Below are 25,052 nucleotides of genomic sequence, written 5' to 3'. Positions count from 1 at the left end.
TAGGTATGACTGGGAGAGTGTGAGAACATAAGAAGGAACGTAAAGAGTGTATGAGAACGTGAGGGTGGGTGTATGATAAGTGTGGGCGTGTGTCAGTACGGAACTGTGAATACAGAGACGTGACTGTGTATCAGTGTGTGTCAGTATGAATGTACCTGTATATAGTGTGTTCAGAAATATGACGGTGTGTGAGGGCGAGGGGGTAAGAGTGATCATCACTATGAATGTGTCCAGTGTGAACAGTGAGTGTGAGTCAAGGAGGTAAATATGATCGTGTGAACGTACAAGGGTATGAGTATGTGCTTGTGAGAGAGTGTGTGTGTGAGCGCCGGAGGGTACCAAAATTATCTGGGATGCTGAGAAACCCTCCAGAAGTGTCTTTCCTCCCAAAGTCACTACATGTGTCCAGTTACACGCAAGCACCTTAGCCCCTCTCAACCTCTATCTCCTCATGGGTAAAACAGTGATGATAAAAATGCCTACCTCGAACTAGTATCACTTTTAGAATCAGAAACAAAAACAGCAACGATCAGAAAAAAATTTCTACCTTGCAGAGTTACTGTAGGATCAAACGGTCTCATGCAAGTAAAATGCCTAGCACAGTGCTGGCAACAGTGGACAATAAATACAAGTTATTATTGTGGCTGTCATGGAACACCCAGGAGAGACCCAGGGGCTTGCTTATTTTAGCCAGTTCTAGTTACCTTCTGTTGCTCAAGCTCTATAGAGGATCCCCTGCCAGAGCATCTCTGGAAAGCTGAATGCATCAATATCGGCAAGGCTGTAATTTCATACCTTCAATTTCACGGCCAAAACTCTGGAGCTTCCCCTCCATGAGATGGCATCACAGAAGCACCTGCCACTGAGCCGCAGTTTTCCTTTGTCCTGTAGGCCCAGGACAGGCTCAGTGTGAAAGGAAACTGCATTGTATATTCCTTGTTTGTTTTTTGTTTAGGTCTCTTTGTTTTTCTTGTTGGGTCTTTTTTTAAATGTTGGTTGTTTGGTTTTGACTTGGGCAATATGAGAGATGTCTCAGCAACTGACAAAAAGACAGAAGACCAGACAGGGAGACAGAGGGACGGTAAGATACAGATAGCTGGACAGCAGCATATGGCCACAGAAGGCCAGACAGAGACGACAACAGAGGAAGCTATCATGGCTGCCCGAGAGGAAAAGAGACAGGTAGAGGATCAGAGAGGCAGGCCAAGAAACCTGAAAGGAATGGACAGGAAGAGAGAGAGGCCCAAATGGGAAAGCTGTTAGGGAACTGCCAGACACTTGAGAGAGACTAGAGACCTGTGAAATCTGGTCCCTACTCCTGAAGACCTTACACAGTCCAGTTTACCTGCCAAGATGAAGACTCCAGAAATCATGCAAGAATTAGTTAAGGCAGCAGAGAAACAAGGGCTACGCTACATGCTACAGACTCGGGCGTCGTTGGAGAGCTGGGGGAGGAAATGCTCCCTGGTTGGGTGGTAAGACAGAGGGAATGTTCTGGAAGGTTTAAGTTAAGCCTGCCAGGCCCAGAAGCTGGGATGGATGGGATGGGGGTACACTTTGAATAGGAAGGTAAAGTTAAGGTTATGGGGCAGTAGAAATTACAGGAACCAATTGGTGAATTTGGGGCATGTGGCTGAAATGCCACTTCAATATCAGGGAAGCAAGAGGAAAGGAAATGACAGCTTGACGGGAAGCATGTCTGTGTTACACGAAAGCTCTTAGATGGAGCTTGACATTTGCAGAGGACTTGACAATGACTGGTAGGTTGTTTCTCCTGCTCACTCCAGGATGTAGGTCAAGGTTGTCAATCCCATATTAGAGATGGGGGAACCAAGAGACCAAGCGCCGCTGCACAGTCCCCCAGAAAGTATGGGCTGTGCCCTGAGGCCTGGCTGGTGAGGCCCAGGCAAGGTCTTTGACATAGGGAGCTCTGGTGGAAAGGTGGCATTCACCTGGATTTGGAGATCCCTAACTCCCTGCCCTGGAATCCATTACTCACCTCACACAGCCACCGCTGCAGGACCTCAGCACAGGTGGGTGCTGCCCATGAGAAGGGGCCGGGCTGCCTTCAGCTCCGACGGGCTCAGTGCTGGGCACACCAGCTGCCACAAGATGCAAGGACTCAGCTGCTCTTTCTTGGGGGAAACCTGCCGAGAGAAGCATTGTGGGGGGGCGGGAACCTCCTTCCCCACCTGCTACTACTCCATGCAACCCCCCAAATATCACACACACACTCACACACACACACACACACTACAGAAAATCCCTTAAGAAGGTAGATAATCAGAGTCAAGAAGTGTAAAAAAAAAGCCTCGGTACATGGGAATCCGGAAAGGGCACTGAGCTGAGAGTTTCAAGCTGAAAACTGCTAGCACTTCACCACTCTGCATCTGCTTGCTGGTGAGTGGAAAAGACCTGCCCTAGTCACCCTGGACGAGTACTGAGAGCACTCAATCAAATGACAGACGTGAAATACCTGCATATTTACAGGAGGTGGTACAGTCCGGTGGACAGGAGGAAACTGCGAGATGGTGGCAAACCCTCACCCCCAAGTCTCCACCGCCATTTCCATTTCCCTCCTCAACAACCTCCTTCACTGGGTTGGTGGGCAGGCTTGGGGGAGCACTCTGAGGTCCCCTAATTTGCTATCATCTCACAGCTGCTGAGGGCCTCAGCCTCTGATCCTAATTGGAACTTTCCTCTACCTTCCGCCAATATCTGCCACAGGGATGTCTTCCGTAGTCTTCCCCAGATTTTCGGGGTGAATACATACTGGGGTTTTTAGGGGGTTACAATTTTCCCTATCTTCCCCAGAGAGGTTTCCATGTCCAACCACAAAGGAGACAGGGTCCCCCTTTTTTTTTTTTTTTGCGGTACGCGGGCCTCTCACTGTTGTGGCCTCTCCCGTTGCAGAGCACAGGCTCCAGACGCGCAGGCTCAGCGGCCATGGCTCACGGGCCCAGCCGCTCCGCGGCATGTGGGATCTTCCCGGACCGGGGCACGAACCTGTGTCCCCTGCATCGGCAGGTGGACTCTCAATCACTGCGCCACCAGGGAAGCCCAGACAGGGTCCCTTTAACCCTTCCCTTTCCTGCCTTTCCCCACAATCACTTGAGCCTCTCAAGGAGGAGACTGATATTCCCTTGATAGGACCCCAAGCCTTGCAATCCTTCCTTCCTTGCCCCCTCTTTCCTCCATAGACTTTGTCCTCAAAGAAGAGCAGCACCTATGGGCTAACTTCCAACAGAGTCAGATCCAGGCTCGCACATGCTCTATTAGGGGATTCCAGAACACAGAGGGTCCTAATCCAAAGACATGGATGGATGGATGGGTAGCTAAAGCTGGAGAGAGTAAAACTGAAGCCTCAGGGAGCCAGGAAAAGCCCCGTTCTTCCCAATTCCCCTTTCTAGAAGAAAAAGACCAAGCCATCCTCCGGGTCTGCCAAGTTGCTGCTGGCAAGCCTCCAGAGCATGTCTGGCCCCCCAGGGCCCTGGCATCCCCTGCGAGCGTCCCACATGCACACTCCAAGCAGCCTTTCCAAATGCTACCCATTGCACCGCTGAGTGGTGTGCCACTCCCGCCCCCAAGGCATGAGCTCATCCTGCAAGGGCGTGGGGGGGGGTGAGGGAGGGAGGGCTGCCGTAGCTCCAGAGAGGGGCGGGACTTGGAGAGGGCCCAAGAAGAAGGGCCGCAGGAAGGCCCCTGCGCATCCCCAGGTGGGGAGCGGCACCAGAGGACCTGGGGGAGTGGGGTGCTAGTGCACCAGCCAGTACTAACCAAGCAGCTCCAGGTTTCTGTGCAAGGTCAAGAGCTTTCCTTGACGTACCTCCACTTCCCCTCAGCTGCTTATTGCTTCCACAGCAGCCCGCTTTGAACCCACCAGCTGCACAGCTGGAGCCAATGCAGAAGCAACGGGCAGGACACGGAGCTCCACCTGGCGGCCGCACTCCTGTCACCCGTCTGGGGGTATGCTGTGGTGGAAGCGTGGGCATGTCTGTGTATTTGCGTGCCTGCACCGTGTCGTGCCTGTGCAGCTGTGTCTATATTGGCGTTGTGCGTGTGTATCATGGCAGTACCGTATTGCGTATGTGTGCCGTGGGTCTGCGATGTGTTACACGTGTATTCCATCTATCCCGTGCTTGGGGAGCCTGTATCTAATCTATATTGTGTGTCATATGTCTACGCCACGTTGTGTGTCTGTATCTTCTCTGTGTTTATACTGCCCGTGTATGCACCTGTGGCTTAGCCTCCTACTGGAGGCTGGGGTAGAGATCCGTGCACCCCTCGTGCGCCTACCAGCACCCCAGCCTTGCTACATTCCGGCTTCCTGCCAGCATCTATCTGGGGACTAGGGCTGCCACCTCTTTGGTAGGGGAGGGGATCTGTGGACAACCATTCTCTCCACCACAGAGACTACCTGTCCCAGCACTGAAGAAAGCTGGGAATGTTCCAGAACCTTTTTCAGGCCCAAAGAAGGAAACTGGGCACTGGGGGTGAAATGGCTCCCTCTCTCAACTCCCAGCCCCAGATGGGCCTACAGGAAGTTGCAGCCACCTGAGTTTCAAAGTTGGAAGGACTGGAGCCCTTCTCCACAGGAAGGAGCTGCTGCACAGGGGGTTAAGCTCTGACCTTGGAGCTGGGCCACGGGATGTATCCGGAGCTCTGCCAAAGGTGTCCCCGTTGAGGTCACTAGAGGGCGCGATTGTGCTGATTGTTAGGGGTAGTGTCTCTAGAAAGTACAGAATTCCAAAACTTCCCCCTGGCTCAGAGAGGGAGGGGGTTGAGGAAGACAGAAGGAAAAGGATACAGACCCTAAGCCGGGCCTTTCCTTCACCCTCACCCCAAGCCCTTCTGTTTTGAGGCTGAGTTAGGGAGTCAGGGCCACTAACGCATGTCCACCCCCCTCCAGGGTGTAAGATCTGTGTAAGAGCCCTACGGCGCTTTTCAGGGGCTTGGTTACAGGGGCAGATTCTCCACTTGCGCTTCTCTTTTCCTCCCTGTTCCCATTCCCATGAAATAAAAGTAAGGCCACCCTGCTGAAAGAGATGAAATGTGTGTAGTGGTTGTGGGTTTGTTTTGTACAGTTTTCCTCCAAATTAGAGGCACGCCAAAAAGTATGATTTAAAAGGGGTAAATTGGGGGGGCTCTCCTTTCGTGAATCTGTTTTTCATTACCAAGAATAAATGGACCCACTTCCTAAAATGTCACCACCATCTTAGAAACCACCTAGTCCAAACCCATCATTTGAAAGACAAGGAAATTGAGGCCCAGAGAGGGGCAGAAACACTCAGACCAGAACACTGGCTTCTGGACTCCCAAGGTTGGTTCCATCCCAGCTCCTGGTCCTCTAGTCCCTAAAAAATCTTCCTTCTCCAAATCCAGGACCCTCCCACCTCAGGGCAAAACCCTGGCCTCCATCTCCACTGTGTGGGCTCCAACACCGTCCTATTCCATCTCAGTGATCAGGCGCCCAGGCCTTTCCGTGATTTCCATTCCCCACCAGGAGACTGTTCATCTCTTTCCAGTCTTCAAGCTCCGCTTCCCCTCATTTTGCTTCGCGCCCGCAGACCCAGCTGTGGCCACGCCATCTTGCCCCTCCTCGCATCCCCCTGGGTGCAGCGCAGATTGCCCCAACCTGCAGATAACTGACCGACTGTGCAAATCAGACACGGATCCATCGCATTGTTTAACGTTTCCAATTAAACTCTGGGTTAGGCTGTATTAGTGACTCCAGTAATCACCGGGGATGTAAATGCAAACGCCTTCCAAAGTCGCGGAGCGCGGGAGGAAGCGACACATTCTGGGAGGAAATGGGAGCAGACTGCCAGACACGAGGGTTCATCTGGTACCCCTAAATCAGATTTGAAATGTATGGCTGTCACTTGATCCGAGGCCCAGGTTTCACACCTGAAATGGAGGTCTCTGGCCCTGGGCGCACCGCGGCCTGCCCTTTCCCGCCCCCTGTCGGAGAAGCCGCGTAATGCTGAGCTGGCAGCCGAGTTCACCCCAAGGCCCTGCAGAGGGAACTGCCTAGCCTCTGGCCGGTGGCGAGCTTGGGGGACAACAGGGCAGCTGAAGCTTAAGCTGCATCCTAGATGCCTCAGCAGCTTCACTTACCTTCTAGGGCAGTGGTTTTCGCCGTCCCCGGTCTGCACAGGGTCCCGGGGCCCCTGGGAAGGAGGGCTTTCTTTTTGAGCACAGGCAGAGATACCCCCATGCCTGAAGCAGGGGCCCCAGACCTGGCCCTGGACCACCCCAGGTAAAAGCAGTCAACCTACCTGTCTCGGTCAGATTCGAAGCTCCCCCAGTCCATTCTGGGGCCCTGGCCCCCCACTCCCTTCTCCTTACCCAGGAGGAAGACCCATTTGTAGAGGCTGCTGCTCATCGAGTTTCTTCTTCTTCCCTCGACCAAAGCTACTGGCTCCTGAAGGTTGGGTTTCACCAGTGAGAATGCTATTGATTCCCCAAGTACGGAGCAATTGTCCCCCTAAGTCTGGACTGAGCCACAGGTGCCCCAGCCACCCAAACTGCCCCCAGTCCACCAGGGAAATCAGGGCCTTTGGGCTCCTGGTAAGATGATGGCTTTTTTCTTCTCTCTCTCTTTGGCTTTGCTCCTATCTACTCCCCTGACCTTACCTACCTACTCTATCTGATTTCTAGATCTGATTTTTTTTTTTTTTTTTTGGCCTTGGCTATCCACTTTGACTTCATAGTAGCTTAGTCTCTGACTTCATAATAACAGAGTCTCTGATGAGGGCAGCACCTCCCAATCCCCGAAGTTATTCCTCATTTCCATCTCTTGTCACGTCTGTCTGCTCCCTTCCCCCGAAAGACCTCAGAGCAACCTGTGGGAATGGTCAGCTACTTGGAACGTCCTTAGGGTGTTGTGGCCCCATGCCTGTACCTCTGTCACAGGCAAACCCCCTTTTTCTGTGAGGTCTCTCCTACAAGGTCCCCCCTGGCCTCGAGATTCGCAGCTGTTGGCTTTTACCCGCCCCCCCCCCAGTCTCTGGCTATTTTGCCTCTTTCCCGGGGGGAGGAGGCTATGATATTTGTATCCAGAAACGGAGGCTTACATGGCTCTCTCCAAGCCCTGGCCTGTTAATCGCCCATTACCATATTAAGCCCCTTTGCCCAAAGGTGTCCCTGATTAAAGGCCTCAAGAACCAAATGACAGACCTGCCCAATTATAATTTTGCAGATGGCCCAGTGAAAACCACACTGACCTTTACACCTCGGTCATTCCAGAACAGGGCCACAGTGTTGTCACCGACAGGAATGGACTTCCTTCTGTTCCAACACCTCAGACAGCCATACAGTTGGCCTGGATTTGAGTCTGCAAAACCATGAGGGGAGCGAGACTAACATGGCTAAAGGCTTCCCTGCTGAAAACCATTTTTTAAAAATAGCACTGCAACCGCCCCCTTCATGCTTCCCAAAGCCAAGCCACTCACCCTTCTCTCCTTCGCTTCTACAGACCACAGCCCAGAACCCTCAAGTCCAGAGTCTGGCACTGGATTCTGGAAGGTGGGACCAAAAGAACAAGTGGAGCCTCTGGCTCCTTCCCTGCAGGCACCGCCCTCCCACCGCTCCGCACTCCACCCCTCCACAACCACCGAGGGAAGGAGAACCTGCCAGAGCGAGAAATCAAAAAGGTCCAATCCCTCCGAAAGTGTGGCAGGAATCCTGCCAGAGCAAGAATCGAAAAGGTCCAGTCTCTCCGAAAGTGTGGCAGGAACCTTGCCAGAGCCAGTTCACAAACTGAGGGCAAGGCCCCCTGCAAGCTGACGGGGACAGGGAAGGGGGGCAGTGGACCTGATGACCCTGCTCCCCAAAGACAAAGGCCAACTGAGGGACCCCGGGTTTTCTAGGGACATTACTGCATCATTCTAGTCCTCACAGGAGAAGAAAAGAGTCCTCCTCTGGTTGCCCTACCCCACCAAAAAGGGGGAGGGGGAATATAGAAAAATAAAAGAAAGGGGGGAAAGGCGCCCGTGTAAGAAAATCGTCACTTTTTCTGTTTGCTCCGGTTGGGCTGTTCCCCCTCCCCCGGACTTGCCGGGGCCGCGGCCACACCCCCTCGCCTTGTGGGGGTAGGGGGCTGCCGTCGCTGCTACAGTGGCTGGGGGAGGGAGGCGGGAAGATGGTATAAGACTTACAGCCTGACGTAGCTCCGGGGGCGGATTTAGCCTCAAGCGGCCCAGGCCCCAGTAAGCGAGTCTAGGGCTTGACCCACCGAAGGGGCCCTGGTCCTCCGGGAATGGCCCCGACACACCCACTTGTCCGCGTTCGCAAGCCGAGATCGTGTACACGGTGCGCCGGGTGTCAGGGCTCTGGGGGAGCCACGTAGGGGACTCGAGGCCGGGGCGCCACGACAGCGGGAGGGGGGTCCAGGCAGGCAGAGAATCTGCCCGGCCGGCTAAAAGCAGAGCCCAGCCGCCACCCCCTTCCCCAGAGCGAGCCGGGTGCCACCCATCGCGGGATTTACCTGCCACTGGTCCAGCCACCCCGTCCAGACCTTGCCTCTCCCTCCGAGCGCTCGGGCTGGCTGGCGGGGCTGGGGCGCCACAGCCCCGCGGCCGCAGCCGCAGCCCCGGGCTCGGCCCGCTCCCCACCCTCCCGGCTCTCCTCCCGGCCCCGCACACTCGCTCCGGGCCGGGGAAAGCTGCAGCCCCCCGCGCGAGACCCCAGACGGTCCGCCGCCCACAGCTGCACGCCCGTGGTCGAGCCCTGCTCGGCAACAGCTCCCTCGCCCTGCTCCGCTATGACGTCACCCGGGCTCTGCACCGCGCGGAGGCCAATCAGAGCCGGAGCAGAAAACTAAAATCACCCTGAGTGGGCTACTGGGGACCAATCTTTTGTTTCCAGGCAGGAAGCGCCGGGAAGGAAAAAAAAAATGAAGGGGAGGGAACAGGGAGAGGGAAAGGAAAAGGAGATGGAAACTTCTACACTGTCAGGGTTGTCTAGACAGAGGTGTGGCCCTCGAGAAAGAGGCGCACCTGACAGTGGGAGGGGAGGGCGGTTATTGAGTATATCTTCCTCAACTGCCCCCGCAGGAAGACTGGGATTTCAGATACATTTTCAGGGGAGGAAATCTGTCCAGCTACACAAGCACTTTTTACTGGGGGCAAATGGTTTGGATTTGGGACACCACCTGTCAGGCAAGCAGTTTACACCGATGGAGTCTCCAGAAACCACAGTAAACTGAGAGGCAGGTATGGCAATGGGGTTCAAAGAGATGGCAATCTAGATAGGAAAACTACCTTTCTGCACATGAAACACACATTTTTAAAACAGCATTATAGGGGCTTCCCTGGTGGCGCAGTGATTAAGAATCCACCTGCCAATGCAGGGGACACTGGTTCGAGCCCTGGTCCGGGAAGATCCCACATGCTGCAGAGCAACTAAGCCTGTGAGCCACAACTACTGAGCCTGCGCTCTGGAGCCCGCGAGCCACAACTACTGAGCCCACGTGCCACAACTACAGAAGCCCGCGTACCTAGAGCCGGTGCTCCGCAACAAGCCACCGCAATGAGAAGCCCACGCACCGCAACAAAAAGTAGCCTCTGCTCACCGCAAACAGAGAAAGCCCACGCACAGCAACGAAGACCCAACGCAGCCAAAAAAATAAAAATAAAAACAGCATTATACAAAAAGAGAATGATTAATCTACTTCAAATACAATATATATGTGTGTATACACACACACACATATATAGTTATATTAACAATTGTTAAGATGTGGCTGTTTCTGTCCATCCTTTCCCTAAAACCTCCCATGGCATATCTTGTCTTTAAGAAAAAGTTCAAATTTTTGCCCATGTTGAAAGCCTTCTAAAATCTAACCTCAAATGTCGTCTCTTGGGCTTCCCTGGTGGCGCACTGATTGAGAGTCCGCCTGCCGATGCAAGGACACGGGTTCGTGCCCCGGTCCAGAAGATCCCACATGCTGTGGAGTGGCTGGGCCCGTGAGCCATGGCCGTTGGGCCTGCGCGTCCGGAGCCTGTGCTCCGCAACGGGAGAGGCCACAACAGTGAGAGGCCCGCGTATGGCAAAAAAAACACAAAACTGTCATCTCTTGCTACTCCAAAATCCAACCGCCCTAGGATTTGGCTAGATTATGTAAATTAGCGTAAACCCCAGCAAGGAGACAGTAAGCTGTCATCAAAAATGACCAAAAATGCAAAATAATAAGTACATTTGAATTATAATGATGTAAAATATGCCTACACACACACAAAAAAAATTAGAGATGAACATAAAATTATAATAGTTGGGTTAAAGAAGTAGAATTATTGGTGATTTTTCTTCTTCACTTTGAAACTTCTTTTTATAAAGATAAATGTGTCCTCACATAGTTAAATGGTCAAGATGGGTCATGACCCTCCCCAGTGCACTTCTATCCAATTTTCTCAACACTGCATAATATCCAGCAATCATTTTGCTGTAATGTCAACAAAATAAGTTTCAAGACCAAGAGTGAACAAATACATCTGCCAGGGTCCTCTTAGGAAAAGTCACACAACAGGCCTCTAGATTCACCAGAGACAACATCTGGGGAAGTTGGAGATTGGGATTCCTCTTTGGACTAATTCATGTTAAATTCTGATGATATTGGGAATTGGGAAATGAATAATAACGACCCTTCAAGTCTACGACAAAGCAAGAAAGAGGGAGGCAAAGACTAAGTAAACCACATATTCTTAAGACTTTTTTAAGAATCACTTTATATTTTACTTTTTATTTTTCTTAATTAAAAAATATATTTATGTATACATGAGTATTACATGAATTTTGCAGAGCTGGGATTTGTGTCTAGATCTGAGTACAAAACCCATGCTCTTTCTAATATGATGTGTGGTATTACTGATTTTGTTAAAATACATATTTGCTTTAAAAAAAAATCTGAGTATACCAGCTTGATTTTTTTTTTAATCAGGCATTTTAAAAAGGCTTTTTTTTGGTGTGGTTACTGTCTTCTAATGCAAAAACTCCCATCACCCTCCTCCTCAAATCCTTGATTAATAGGTTTAAATCAGGATGGTTCTGCTTCCAATGATTTTACAGATATCTTTTTTTTTTTCTTTTTTTTTGCGGTACGCGGGCCTCTCACTGTTGTGGCCTCTCCCGTTGCGGAGCACAGGCTCCGGACGCGCAGGCTCAGCGGCCATGGCTCACGGGCCCAGCCGCTCCGCGGCATGTGGGATCTTCCCAGACTGGGGCACGAACCCGTGTCCCCTGCATCGGCAGGCGGACTCTCAACCACTGCGCCACCGGGGAAGCCCCAGATATCTTTTAAATTAACTTCGGGGTTAAAAAAAAGCGCAACCCATCACACTGATTTTTATTTTTACATCGTGGTAAACGTAATCTAAAAATCACTGATATAAATGAATGTCATTTACTTAGTGTTACATCTCTGATTTGTAAAATGCGCTTCTCTGGGTTATTTTAAACAATAAGAACACTTAAAAAAAAAGAAATAGAAAATATAACTGGATTTTCCTGGCTAATGATCTAACTTGAGTCTTCTAGGCTATTGACTTAAATTGTAATTAAAAGGTATTTGATTTCACTCTAATCCTCCCATATACCTCAGCTATACTTCAGAGCTATTTATGCAATCACCGCACATGGTTATTTAAACATTTCATGCGTGTATTTCTTCTCTCCCTGGTGATTATAGAAACTAGCACAGGGCCAAAATCCTATTAGGTGCTTGACAAGTTAAAGCATAGTGGTATCATAGAAAGAGGACTGGACCTAGGAGCGGGAATCGACACAAACACTTCAGTCTTCCTGTGAAAAGGTGATAACCTATTTCATTCTTGATACCATACAGCAGTCTTCACTGCTGCTGGGGTTTGTCCTCCAGGAATATAGGATAACTGCATGGGACCTTGCGGGGAAACTGAAATGTCTTAAAGATTTCATCTGTGTTCATCAACTCCCTTCCCCAAGCTCATTGATTTAAGGATACAACAACACTACCATAATAACCTCTTTTTGTGTGTCTGTCTTTTGCGGTACGTGGGCCTCTCCCTGTTGTGGCCTCTCCCGTTGCGGAGCACAGGCTCCGGACGCACAGGCTCAGCGGCCATGGCTCACGGGCCCAGCCGCTCCGCGGCATGTGGGATCTTCTCGGACCGGGGCACGAACCCGCGTCCCCTGCATCGGCAGGCGGACTCTCAACCACTGCGCCACCAGGGAAGCCCCATAATAACCTCTTGGCACGTGTATCCTGCTCCTTAGGTTACACACCAGTTTTGTTTCTCCCCGTTTGATCCTCACAATAACCACGACAGTGTACTGTGGCAATTATGATGACCTGCATTTCACAGATGAGTGAATGGAGGTCTGGGGTTGAAAGTAGCCTGTTCAATGCCTCCGAGAGATGGTCCTAGAAATCAGGTCTCCCAACTGTCAGTTCTGTTCCTTCTACCACCCTACATGGCAACTTCAGTTGTATTTCTCCTTTGGCTCCCACCGATCCAGTCAGCCCTTTCAGTCGCAGGAGAAGTGAGATGGGGCTTGTAGCAACAGATGTAAACTAAAACGAATATCTTCAAACTGTTCCAGCCAAATCCCTGCTAAAGGGAACCCACCAGGCAAAAGCAGCCTGGATGTTCTGGCTCCCTCTCCACCCCTGCCTCGAGTCCCAAAGCCAGAAATTATTCCCAGTAGTCGACTCTGGGTCTCTGTGGCTCTCAGTCTTCACAGCTTTTGCTGCAACAGCTGAACTTAAAAAAAATCCTCCCTCCTGCTCTGAATACAAAAGAACCTGCCTTGCCAGCTAGCGCACAAGGCATTGGTTGGGCGCGCGGTGCCCACTCCTCTTTCATCTGGGCCTGCTCACTCTAACCTATTGTCATCACTGTAGTCAGGCCCTACTGGTCTCCTTCCCATCCCTTCCACCTTCTACTCCAGTCATTAGGGGCTCCAGCTGTCCTGAAGGAGGCAACGTGGTGGGTATCCTGCAGGGCAAAGGTCTCATCCCACATCCCTTAAAACCAGAGGCTAGGGAAAGAGGGAAGCCCATGGCTAGGGAAACACCATGCTCGTGGGTCTTCAGAGTTCTGGCCAGGGAATCAGGAGAGCCAGACTGTAGTCTAGCCTCTGGCTAGGAAACCTTGGGCAAGATTCGAATTTCCCTCAGCTTTAAATTTCTCCTTTGAGAAACCTGTCCTGCCTGTCTCCCTGGACTCTTGTATGGAGGCAAATGGCTAATGGAATATGAGTGGTTTAAACAGATTTCAGAGCTACACACCTCCTTAATAGACTGGACGAATCCCCATTTACATATACTCCCTGTATAGTGGAACCTCGGGACTGGGTGGTGGTGGTGGGCACTCCTCACCTTCCCTCACTATAATTAGTGCCCGTTAGAGACCTGCCCTGTAGAATCTACCAGCTTTCAGAAGCCCGCAGCCTCTGCCCTCCTCCCCTCCACGAGGGAGTTAGCGAAAGAAAAGCAGAAGACAATTAAATGCAAGTGGCTGTGGATGAATTAATATGAGAATTAGGAAGTTCCTCTCCTCTGACTTGGTTTTAATTAGCTCCACTTCCATGGTCCTACATATCAAACCATATTATTTAATTGAGCTGATGCTCTGTTTTGCTCCTAAGTGGATCACATTATACATTCCTTCCCCACGCACTCCGATCAGGCACTGCCCGAACCTAAGTCAAACTGCAGAGTGAATTTGGAAAGTTGGTTTCATTGCTGTCTCCATTTTACTAGGGGAAAAGAGAGAGAATGAGAAAGTAGAGGACAAAATCTAGGGGACAAAGAACCAAGGAGAGAAATAGAAAACCAAATCTTAATTTTTTTTTTTTTTTGGACCGGCTGGACTATGATGTCATGCTTTCTCAGCTCACCTGTGATTGGCTGCTCAGTTCAGCATCTGCTGAGAGCTAAAGGCTGATTATTTGCCAGAGATACAGACCTTTCAGGGAAGCTTTGAATCATTGCTGGTTGTCGTGACAACCTGGGCAGTGTCTGCTCCTGATAACCACATAATGAGGTTGTCAGGAACAGAAGTGACCCCATCCCCACATCCAACCATCTGAAGTGGTGAGCAATAGAACATTTCTCTTAGGAGGCAAAGGGAAAAAAACCACCAGCAGGCGTGGTGGAGATCCCCTCAGGTCAGGTATGTCAGCCAAATCCTGGAGAAAATCTTCTTGAGGAGCTCCTCACCTAGCATCTGCAGGTTCCCATCTAAACCTCACTGTATTCACTATAATTCAGAGACCCAAGGAACAGGTGGTGGAGGGGTGAGGCATCTCTGCAAGCGTCCAGCAAAGCTGAACAGAGGGAAGTGAGAGTGGAATGCTAAATAGATTAGGGCAAGGTACATTACATCTCTTCAAAGGACACCATCATGGCATGGTTGAGGGCCAATCGAGGGCATATGTCAAAGATGGCAAGGCATGGCCGTACCCAGTCACCAAAGCCAGATACAAAGGGAGCTTGAAGAGGATGGGTTGTGTGCTTTTCTTCCTGATGCTTTCATTTCCCTGGAGGTCAACACCTCACTCTACATTATCTTGGGGCTCTGAATGTTCTCGAGAGGGAATATCAACTGCACCTTTGTGACACGTTATACATTCCTAGGACAATTTTATTAGCACCTACCAAGTACAAAGCACACAGCTAGGTGCTACAGATGCTACACAGACGAACCAAATCTGGACCATCTCCTCAAGGAACTTGGGATCTAGCTGGGGAGAAAAAATACAGACCCAAGTAACTGTGATACAAGACAGGTGTAGTAAGTACAATACTACAAGGAAAATCCAAAGTCCTCGATTTCAGAGAGGAGAGAATCACATCCAGACTGTTACATTCCAGCTCCAACCCATCTTTCCAGGTTCTTCTTCCACCAGTCCTCCTTTATACCCCAAGCATCAGCTCCATCAAACCAACATCTGTTTCCCTGATATGCCTTGACTTTCACACTTCTGTGCCTTTCCTCCTGCTCTTCCCTTTGCCTAGCATAGCTTTCTCTCTCCTTTCCCTACCTGGTGATATTTAACACGTATTTCCAGACCCTACTCAAATGGCATCTCTGTTGATGCACAAACGGTTCTGATATTTATAACCCCACAGGGATCTGTAACTGGTAGACATGGATGTTGACGGACATTACTCTTGGGTACCATCTTCAAATTCAGCGACATACAAGAGAACGTTGATATAACCAATTTTGGATTATTTGGGGGGAAGAGAATAGATAAAGTCACACTACTTTTAAAGAGGTCTTATTAAGATGATCAACACAAACACATCTTCTATAACTGTTTTCAATTTTGAAAGAGTTTAAGGCTCACAAGAAGTTGCAGAAATAGTACAGAGAGTTCCCAGGTATCCGTCAATGAGTTTTCCCCAATATTTTGATACATTGTATTATTTTATTTTACACGGCCATAGTACATTGTCAAAACCCTGGACATTGACATTGATATAGTAATAACTGAAATAAAAGCCTTTTTCAATATTCACCAGTTTTACACGCACTCTCCCATTAGATAATTTACCAACTCAGCTGAAAAGTAGCAAAACCATTCATTGTAGATCTGAGTGTCAACTTTCTTTTCCCCCTCAGGCCCATCCCCTCTGAAAAAGCCCAAAATCTGAGAGTCAAAACTTCAATCAGCTTGGACTAAGAAAAAAGAGCCCTGCCATTAATCAGGCTGGGAGGACAGACAAATAAAGTCAGCTGCAAAGTTAACAGAAAACACTTTCTCCCAAGGTTACACAGCAGTTGTAAAATGCCATAATGACCTCCGTCTTCTTTGAGTGACTACTACTATTGATACTTTCTTGCCAGCGATGGCCCAGACCTGCTTTGCTATTCTCATGTATTACTGGGAATACCAATTACTAAGCCACCCTTGCCTCATGACAGTACCCAATTCCTACTCAACCCTCCTTCTCCTGATCCTGCATCCGAAGCTGCAACCAATCCAGAAGTCATCCCTGCTTCCTTAGACCCTCCTCAGCATCCTTCAGTGGGAACCCAAACACTACAAAAGATATTCCCTCCTCCCTCTTCTCAAGAGTGGCACCCTATGGTTCCTCTGCAATGCACTTCCTCAATGCATCAGGTCAATACATTTGACTTTGTCCAACTACAGTCTTGTCTCTGGTAGCCTTTGGCTGATTAAGCTTTAACGTAAATAACGCGATAACCAACCTATGGCTATCTGGAAGGCCCCGTGAATTACCAGGAGTTAGCCACATTTCCTTGAATCTACCTAGAGTCACACACTACACCTAAAACTGAGATTTACGTAGTAGGTGCCCAATAAATTCTCACTGAGTGGACATGGGATTGTCACATATCAGATTCGTTGGAATGGTACTGGACCCAGGGGACAAAAGCCCAGAGAAACAGTATTGCATAGAAGTTCAACATGCAGACTCTGAAATTAATCTGCTGATATTCAAATTCCAGATTCACTATTTAACAGCTTTGAGACCCTGGCAACTTATTGAGCCTTTCTGAACCTCAATTTTCTCATCTGTGAAATGGGGATCTAATAGCACCTCCTTCTTAGGGTAACTGGGAAGATTAAATATAGATTAAATGCATGTAAGGTGGGAAAGCTTTAGGGTAGTGGGTCCCAATTTGCTGCACTTGGAATCATCTGGTGATCTTCACAAAATGCTGGTGCCTACCCCCGTCCAGAGATTCTGATTCAATTGTTTGGCATGAATCTGGGCATTAGGGTTTTTAAAAATCTTACACTCTAATCTCCTCTGATTCTAATGTGCAGTAAAGTTTGGGAAGCACTACATTCAGGATTTCATTACTTAAGGATTATCTTTCCTCCTTAGGTTAATGGGTAACCTCTCGCCATCTCTCTCAGGGCCAGGAAGTAGAATTGGGGAATTTTCCCAAAGGGCAGGCAGGCATTTAAGTTTGATTCTCCCTCAGGCTTTACCCAGCTTTTTCCTGCAATCCCCACCCCAACTGCCAGATGGTTTGTTCGACTTGGAAAAAAAAAAACACAGCCCTTTTCTTCCACGTGCAGAACAAAGTGATGAAGACTCTGAATACTGGGATCAAACTGCAGCTGTATTCATCTTTGTTTTTTTTTATTTTTTTACATCTTTATTGGAGTATAATTGCCTTACAATGGCATGTTAGTTTCTGCTTTATAACAAAGTGTTTGTCTCCTCTTTCCCCCTTCCCAAATACAGCTCAGTCACACTTCAAATCAAGCGGTCTCAAGTGTGACTTTAAAAACAAAGTTAAGGGAATTCCCTGGTGGTCCAGCGGTTAGGACTCCATGCTTCCACTGCAGGGGGCACGGGTTCGATCCGTGGTTGGGGAACTAAGATCCCACATGCCGTAACATGGCCAAAAAATAAATAAATAAAAATAAAGTTAGAATTGAAAAAAAAAGTTAATACGTGCACGCAGGATTGGCTGGCCGTCACAGACGTGGTTGATAGATGCAGATCTCCCTGTGCCGTTGTCCCATCTAGGTATGCACCTGTTGATCCTCATAACCAATCCTTATTTTGTTATAATCCAGGAACTGGTTACGTTCAATGCTCTCCGGTGTTCACTTGACCAGGTCACTTGTTGGGGAAGGGACATCCGAAACAGCTTGCCCCTCCGCCCCTTTGAATCAAGCAAGCTAATACCTTCCCTACCCAGTAAATAATAAATATGAATTAACTGATGAACTTTAAAGGTCAGTTAAAAAGTGAAGTTTAAAATATGTTCATGTTGATTTTTTACAAGTGGTTCACCACCTCCCCTCCTTATTCATTCCGGCGGCTAATATGGAAAATTTAACGAATTCTGACATGCCAGGCTCAAGTTTACTGCCAAAAAGGGAAGGGGGCAGGTTGCTAGGCGAATTAATACTATAAACATAGGAAAGTGACAGCCTGCTATGGGAGTATGCTAACACGCAGGTTTTAAGCACCACTTTGACTGCACTTTGCATTCAAATGACCAGTATGCTAATTACAGTCCTTATCTGTTTGTTCAAGGCCTTAAGAGTCTTGGAAGCTCAGAGCACAGACCCCAGCCAGCAGTTGGACTGCACGTTTGTGGAAATAATAACATGGCATTTCTCTAAACATATTTTCAAATTCAAGCTTCTTACAAGTCGAGATTGGCTTTTCCCCCATTCAGGGAATTAGTGAGGCTTAACTGTGTTCACTATGGTGCCGGCCCACACAAACCCCTGCTAACAAAGGCTCTGACTCTTCCTTGAGCACTGCTGCTTGGGGCAGATTTCCATGGTAATTTGCTGGTTCTCTTTTGAAAGACGTGGGGCGTCTTTGGAAACGGGAGGAGGGTGTACTTTCTCACTAATCTTGGGATCGTCTTTGACCCTTTTTAATTTTCACCACCCATGTAAGGCGAGAAAGACTCTTAACCCGGCTTTTTGTAATTTAAAAAGCAAACTGCCCCCTCATTCTGTTCTTGAGAGGGAGGTAGAGAGACAGAGCATCACTCTCCCTCTACTCTAGTTGAAATTATCAGACATTTATCAAAGCTACATTGGGGGTGGGGAGCTGAGGATTTATCACCCTTCCCCCCAGGCTCTATTTGGATTTGTCTGCTGGAGGTGGGTGATGGTGAAAGTTACCGTGTTCTAGTTATGCCACACAGCCCTCAAATTCCTTAGATTTTTAGTAAACTCTAAATGATCTAGACTCCCCATAACAGCAGCCTCAAATAATAAATTTATTATTTTTTTTTTACTATATTCCACTTTTTTAAAAAGCCTGTCCCACACACACAACACACACACACATGTTGACATCTGAGTCATCTCTCTAGAGTTTGAGACAATGATCCATGGACATGACAGGTCTGTCCTAAACAAAATTATAAACTAGTCTTAGTATGTTTTTTCCCTTCCCGTGTTCCATTCTTCCTCTCAGGGACTTCTCCCAGCCACCCAGAAGCCCAGTGAACTAAGGTTGCTGCCCATTTCCTTCCTGGGTCTGTGAAAAAGGAAATCTGATTGACTTCTTCTCAGTACAGTCTTAGCCATTCCATGTATTGCTTCTTTTAGATATCTGCATTTAGGAATGAAGTGCACAGGTGAAAATATAGAAGCCAGTGTAGGTTTGCGGGGGGTGGATGAGAAAGGCACGTTTTTGGTGAAGAAAAAGAGCCTGCTGAAGAGACCGTCCCACAGTCAAGTTTGGTTCCGATGCGGGCCAGGGTTCTCAGACATCAGAACTCCATGATTTCAAAGACAGACTTCTGCATTCATACACGTAAGCAAGACTTTTCATCAACTCCAAGAAACTGAAGACAAAAACAGGGCTTTTGGTCAGAGAGAAATTTAAAATGCCTCTCAGGGCTGATGACCCTCAGCTTTCTGGTTAATTTCAACCTGACCATATTAGGAGTCTAGGCCAGTCCCTGCCTCAAGAACATCTGTCTTCACTGCTGTGCAACTTTATGCGTCCAGATATAGAAGGCTGGGGGTGATAGTGCGGTTGGGGAGCAATCTCGTGGCTATTTTAGCAGAGGCTTGAGATAACCTGGATTAAAACAGACTGGCTAAATTGGAAAGCCACTTTCTGGTCTGGGGATTTTGATTGGCTACAATACACCACTTTACTTTTAAATAACATCTTCATTTTTAAACACTCAAGTTCTCTTGTTTAAAAAATGACATTTAAAAATAATTCAGCACTTGAAGATAAGTTGGATGTTTTCTGCAACTTCGGGAAAATCTGCTTGTACTGAAAAACAAAAATAATAATCAAATACATTTTCCTCTAAGCAAGGCTCCTAGGGAAAGGGGTAATAGTTTTTCCAAAAATCTACTGTGCCAAACCACACAAAAAAGGAAGGCACAGGAAAAAAACAAAGGAATTCCCTGGCAGTCCAGTGGTTAGGACTCTGCGCTTTCACTGCCGAGGGCCTGGGTTCAATCCCTGGTTGGGGAACTAAGATCCCGCAAGGCACACAGCACAGCCAAAACAAAAACAAACAGAAAACAAAAATACAAAACAAAATAAAACCTCACACATTCCCCTGGAATAGTGACAGCATAGTTTCGAAGTTTCTGAATCAGAAAGGCAAATAAACTACAGAAAGGTTTAGAGGCTCAAGGACTCGGCTACTGGGCTAGGTGTTCTGAAACTCCCCTGGGTGCGAACCATTCACAAGCTCCATTCCATAAGCTAGAGCTTACCAGTTACTCTGCTCAACTAGAAAATGATTGGGTGCCATCCATCCACATCACAGAAAGGGAGGCAGGTCCCAAAGAAGCATCCTAGAGGAGATGACGATATCTGATGCATAGCTTGAGCTGAGAATGGAGTATGAAAATCCCTAAGGACAGAAGACACAGAGGATAAGCAGCCCGTGTTTAAAAGCTGCCTCACAGTTGGAGCTAAACTATTTACAACCTGTGATTAGTTTTATTTCAATTCATTTCATTTCATTTAACAGTCACTCCTTTTCTTCAATAGCCCAGAGGAAGAGAAAATTAATTGAATCCACTGAATCAGTAACCTCTTGAACACATTATTTTATATGCAATGGAGTGATAGGGCTCTGAGCTAGTTTCCCCAAAAGTCAAGTCAAACAGGCCTAGTCCCTGCCCTCTGGACGCTCACAAAGACAGATAATCCAGGAAGGAACAGAAATGTGTGTGCAAGAAATACTGGACAAACATTGTGCAGTATCAGTGGCCACCTGTGAATATTTCATGGACACTTCTGAATGGACCAGCCAGTCCTCTCCAGCACACTGTGGGGTTGGTGAATGTTATATCTCAAGATATGCAGATTAATTTTAAACACGAGATTAATCAGGATGGGTACATCTGCACTCAAAAAGATAAAAATGATTTTGAAATTGCCTTTTATTCGTGTCATGGGCAAAAGAGATGACTGTCCAGAAATGAAATAAATAAGATCAATGCTTGACGGCAAGGCCATGTTCACTGCTATCTATCGAGTGCTTAGCACTCTGCCAGGTATCTAGAGGTGTGCAGTACTGATGAACCAAGCGAAAGACATGCTGTATAAGGAAAAGAGTTGGTGCGTGCAGTGGGGAAAGCATGGGGCAGTGGTGGGTACCGCTCGGGTGGAGAAGCCCTCCCTTGCTCACTGTCAAGAGCATGGCATTGCACGTTCCGGAATGAAAAAATGGGAGGTGAAGTTTTATGTGCAACAGTTGATCAAAGAGGCCAAGAATTGGCTGTGACAAAAACACAGGAAGAAGGAAGGACATAAACAACAATATAACTCATCAGTTCAGATGTTAGATGGTATTGAGAGTGGCAAAGGAAGGAGGGACGGTACCACTTAAAACAGAGGTTAAAGAGAACAGAAAGGGTTCGTGCTAATAATCGGGGGAAAGAGAAGAGACCAAAAACTAGCCCGGTAACGAGTGAGAGAGGTTATGGAATGAATAATGATTCAAGTTTACAAGAGTGGCGCCTTTTGAAAAGTCAGCTTTCAGACAAATGAATAAACTAATTTAAGCAAGCAGCAAGTCATGAAGGCCTCATAAAAATAACCATCAGCTAGAATGAGGTAAGGGACTACTCAGGAAATGCGAGCCAACTCAGTGAGCCAGCAGCTATGATATACGAAATCATAAGAAGGAAAAGACTGGTTATACCTTCTGTGCCGTATTCGGATTTATGGGAAAGAAATGTCAAAAGCCACGACAAGAAAAACAAACAGGAAGACCTCATTCATTTGAGCCCATCCAATTTAGTTTTGTGATCATTCCAGACCTAGGGTGGAATAAAGTTATCTTTTGCATTTCCTACCAAAGAACTGTTTGCTAAGTAAACTACTAGTGTTCATGTCAGACAGGATGTAACCAGTTTGGGAAAAGATCATTTCTTTTAATTATTTCTGTGGCATTAATTTCTATATCCATGTCCTAATCATCAACGTGTCTCATTCATTCAATGAGCAATCTTTTTTTTAGTACCATCTATTATGTGTCGGGAAGCACTACATATAGATAGAACTGTATCTGTATTCCTGCCCTCAAGAACCTCATACTCAGGGATCAGAGATGGAGGAGGGGGATTAGAGGGAAAAAGCATCCATTTAAAAATCATTATTCAGATTCTTTTCCCATTCAGGCTGTTACAGAATATTGAGCAGAGTTCCCTGTGCTGTACAGTAGGTCCTTGTTGGTTATCCATTTTAAATACAGCAGTGCGTACAAGAATTTGAAAAAGAATAGTTACATGTATAACTGAATCACTTTGCTATACACCTGAGACTGTCACAACACTGTTAACCAACTATACTCCAATATAAAATAAAAAGTTAAAAAAATCATTATTGAATGTCTACTGTATGTCATGAGAAATGCTGTATATTTGACCTATGTAACCTGCATTTCCCCATGTACACGGGTACAAATGAATTTACCGTAATAGTAATAACTCAAGTAAAACTTGCCTCCTCTTGGCACAGTGGGGAACAACAGAGAATCTTTTCTTTTTTTCCCCAACCAATTACTATTGGCTTTCTCTTCCTCCAAACTAACATCCCACAGGCAAATGGAGCAGCTAAATCTCAGGAAGAACCTGCCAGAATCAGCCCCTGCACCTCCATCCTCATCCCACCCCGAAGGTCTTCTTAATAATTAGAAACTTCCCAAGAGCCCCTTGGCGTCTAGATGAAGCTTAGCTGTCTAACACCCAGAACACTCCAGAAAACATTTTGAACCTTTATTAACTGTTAGGTCTCAAGTTTCCCCAAACCATACCTGACCTTGATCACACATGAGGTCACATACACTTTAATAACTCGCATCGCACTGACTCGTGTCCCCCACTTGCTCAGTCCCCCTTACTGGTTCCCCAGTTATTTCTGAGAATCCTCAAGAACAGTTCTTTTCTGTTATTCTTCTACTCCCTCTCTTCTCACAAATGTCAACTGCCAGCAAATTAATTGAACAAATGTTTCTTAGGTACATACTATGCACCAGGCACTGGCCCAGCTGCTGGGAATCCAGCGGGGACCGCTGACAGAAGCGTCCCTCTTCTTACGGAGCTCACATTTTTTACATCTTTATTGGAGTATAATTGCTTTACAATGGTGTGCTCGTTTCTGCTTTATAACAAAGTGAATCAGTTATACATATACATATGTTCCCATATCTCTTCCCTCTTGCGTCTCCCTCCCTCCCACCCTCCCTATTCCACCCCTCTAGGTGGTCACAAAGCACCGAGCTGATCTCCCTGTGCTATGCGGCTGCTTCCCACTAGCTATCTACCTTACGTTTGGTAGTGTATATCTGTCCATGCCTCTCTCTCGCCCTGTCCCAGCTCACCCTTCCCCCTCCCCATATCCTCAAGTCTGTTCTCCAGTAGGTCTGTGCCTTTATTCCTGTCTTACCCCTAGGTTCTTCATGACATTTTTTTTCTTAAATTCCATATATATATGTTAGCATACGGTATTTGTCTCTCTCTTTCTGACTTACTTCACTCTGTATGACAGACTCTAGGTCCATCCACCTCATTACAAATAGCTCAATATCGTTTCTTTTTATGGCTGAGTAATAGTCCATTGTATATATGTGCCACATCTTCTTTATCCATTCATCCGATGATGGGCACTTAGGTTGTTTCCATCTCCGGGCTATTGTAAATAGCAGAGCTCACATTTTTAATGAGAGACAGTCAGGGGCGGCCCCTCCACCCCTCGCCAGCAGCTGGAGGGAGCCTCTGGCTGTGGGAACACGGAGGCCCCTGCTGGGGTGGGGTGTGGGTTCCTGGGCGCTCACAGCTGCAGATGAGCAAAAGCCCATGAAAGATGCCACCCTCCCTTCCAGAAGCTTTGGCTGAAGCCATCTACGGGTCTACCCAGAAAGGTAGAAACGCCCCCTTTCTTTTCCCTGCCACACTTTGTCACCTGGACACTGAAGCCACGTTGCTTCTACCCTGTATCTCAGTGAGGCCCATGGGAGAAAAGGGCCTTCAGCTTCTTCCTGTAGCAACACCCCCTTCTCCAGAGCTCCCACCACCCCGGCTCAGACTTCCCAGCTCTGTTCCTGTGCTCCTCCACCACCACAGCCTTAGGTTTCCCAGAGTCCTCCTCACAGAGCCTTGTCCTTTCCTCAAATCGTCTCAAGCAGATAGACATCTGGTGGTCTTCACACACCCACATGTGTCTGAATCTCAATTTAGGGTCAGCAGCAGGACCCCTGATACAAATAATGTGTTTCACGTAAGTCTTGGAATAATCTCATGAGGTCAGGTACAATTCTTCAGTCCATGATCAAGAATTCCAAATTCCTGAAAGCTTTGAAAGCCAGTTTTTTATAAGTTCCCCGACAAAACTTATACAGTGACAAAATCTGTGAGGCACTCCCTGTAAATATTCATATGTTTCATTGCAGAAATATTAATGTGATTGATTCCTGGGTTCTGTTCCAAATCCCACTAAGGGTGTTGTACATCATGCAGTAGTTTTAAAATAAAGAGAAAATACTGAATTATGAAACTCATCTGGCACGAAGGCTTTTGAACAAGAGGTTGGAAAACTACTTCTACACCAGTTTTATAGGTAAGGACACTGACATTCAGAGACTTGGCCAAGGTCACAGAGCTAGCAAATGCTGGAGCCTGGAGGAGAATCAAGGTCTTTCTGACTCCTAACCCTTTGCAATGTCCAATACATAAGTTTGGCTGGGTGTTTATGTAAGAGGTAGGGTGTATGGGCGGATGTTACAATCAAAGGAAGGTTGAGACCAAGTAATCAGAACACATCTCCAAATTCTGCCTTGCAAAGTCGTGTATCTGTTAGTTAGCCACGTTGGTAGTATTGTTTGTCACAATTCTATCCTCAAAAGAAATTATTTTCTGAGAGTACATTTTAGTACTGCTTTTAGAAGACTGACAAAGGTTAATGAGAAAACTCAGAAAGAGGATCCACTTCTAAAGGATTCCAGGGTGTTTCACTCTACTCTCTGGTGGGGACATGTGGATTTGCAGTAGAAAATCTGAACAGTACTATTTGCTCAAGATAAACACCCTATGTGGCCAGATAAGCCATGCTCCAGAAATGTGACAGCTCC

At 47.5% G+C, this 25,052-nt stretch overlaps 1 protein-coding gene and 1 long non-coding RNA gene across 2 annotated transcripts in view; both read right to left on the bottom strand.

The window, feature by feature from the left end:
• PAK3 (p21 (RAC1) activated kinase 3) overlaps positions 1-2,139 on the bottom strand; it is a 107,398-nt gene extending 105,259 nt beyond the window's left edge. The window contains exon 1 of the mRNA XM_082680815.1: positions 2,000-2,139. The gene's annotated coding sequence lies outside the window, so the exon portion shown is untranslated. The remainder of the gene's footprint in view (positions 1-1,999) is intronic.
• LOC309839181 lies at positions 2,129-8,504 on the bottom strand. Its single transcript, XR_014298478.1, has 4 exons — positions 8,489-8,504; positions 7,455-7,520; positions 7,227-7,336; positions 2,129-2,147 (listed from the first exon to the last, which is right to left on the bottom strand). It is a non-coding gene; the product is annotated as an uncharacterized lncRNA (long non-coding RNA).
• Between the last annotated feature and the right edge of the window lie 16,548 nt (positions 8,505-25,052).

This window comes from Grampus griseus (assembly GCF_964374135.1).
Source record: "Grampus griseus genome assembly, chromosome: X".
NCBI classification, from domain to species: domain Eukaryota; kingdom Metazoa; phylum Chordata; class Mammalia; order Artiodactyla; family Delphinidae; genus Grampus; species Grampus griseus.
The sequence above is the reverse complement of the archived record's forward strand: the minus strand, read 5'-3'. Positions and strand labels throughout refer to the sequence as shown.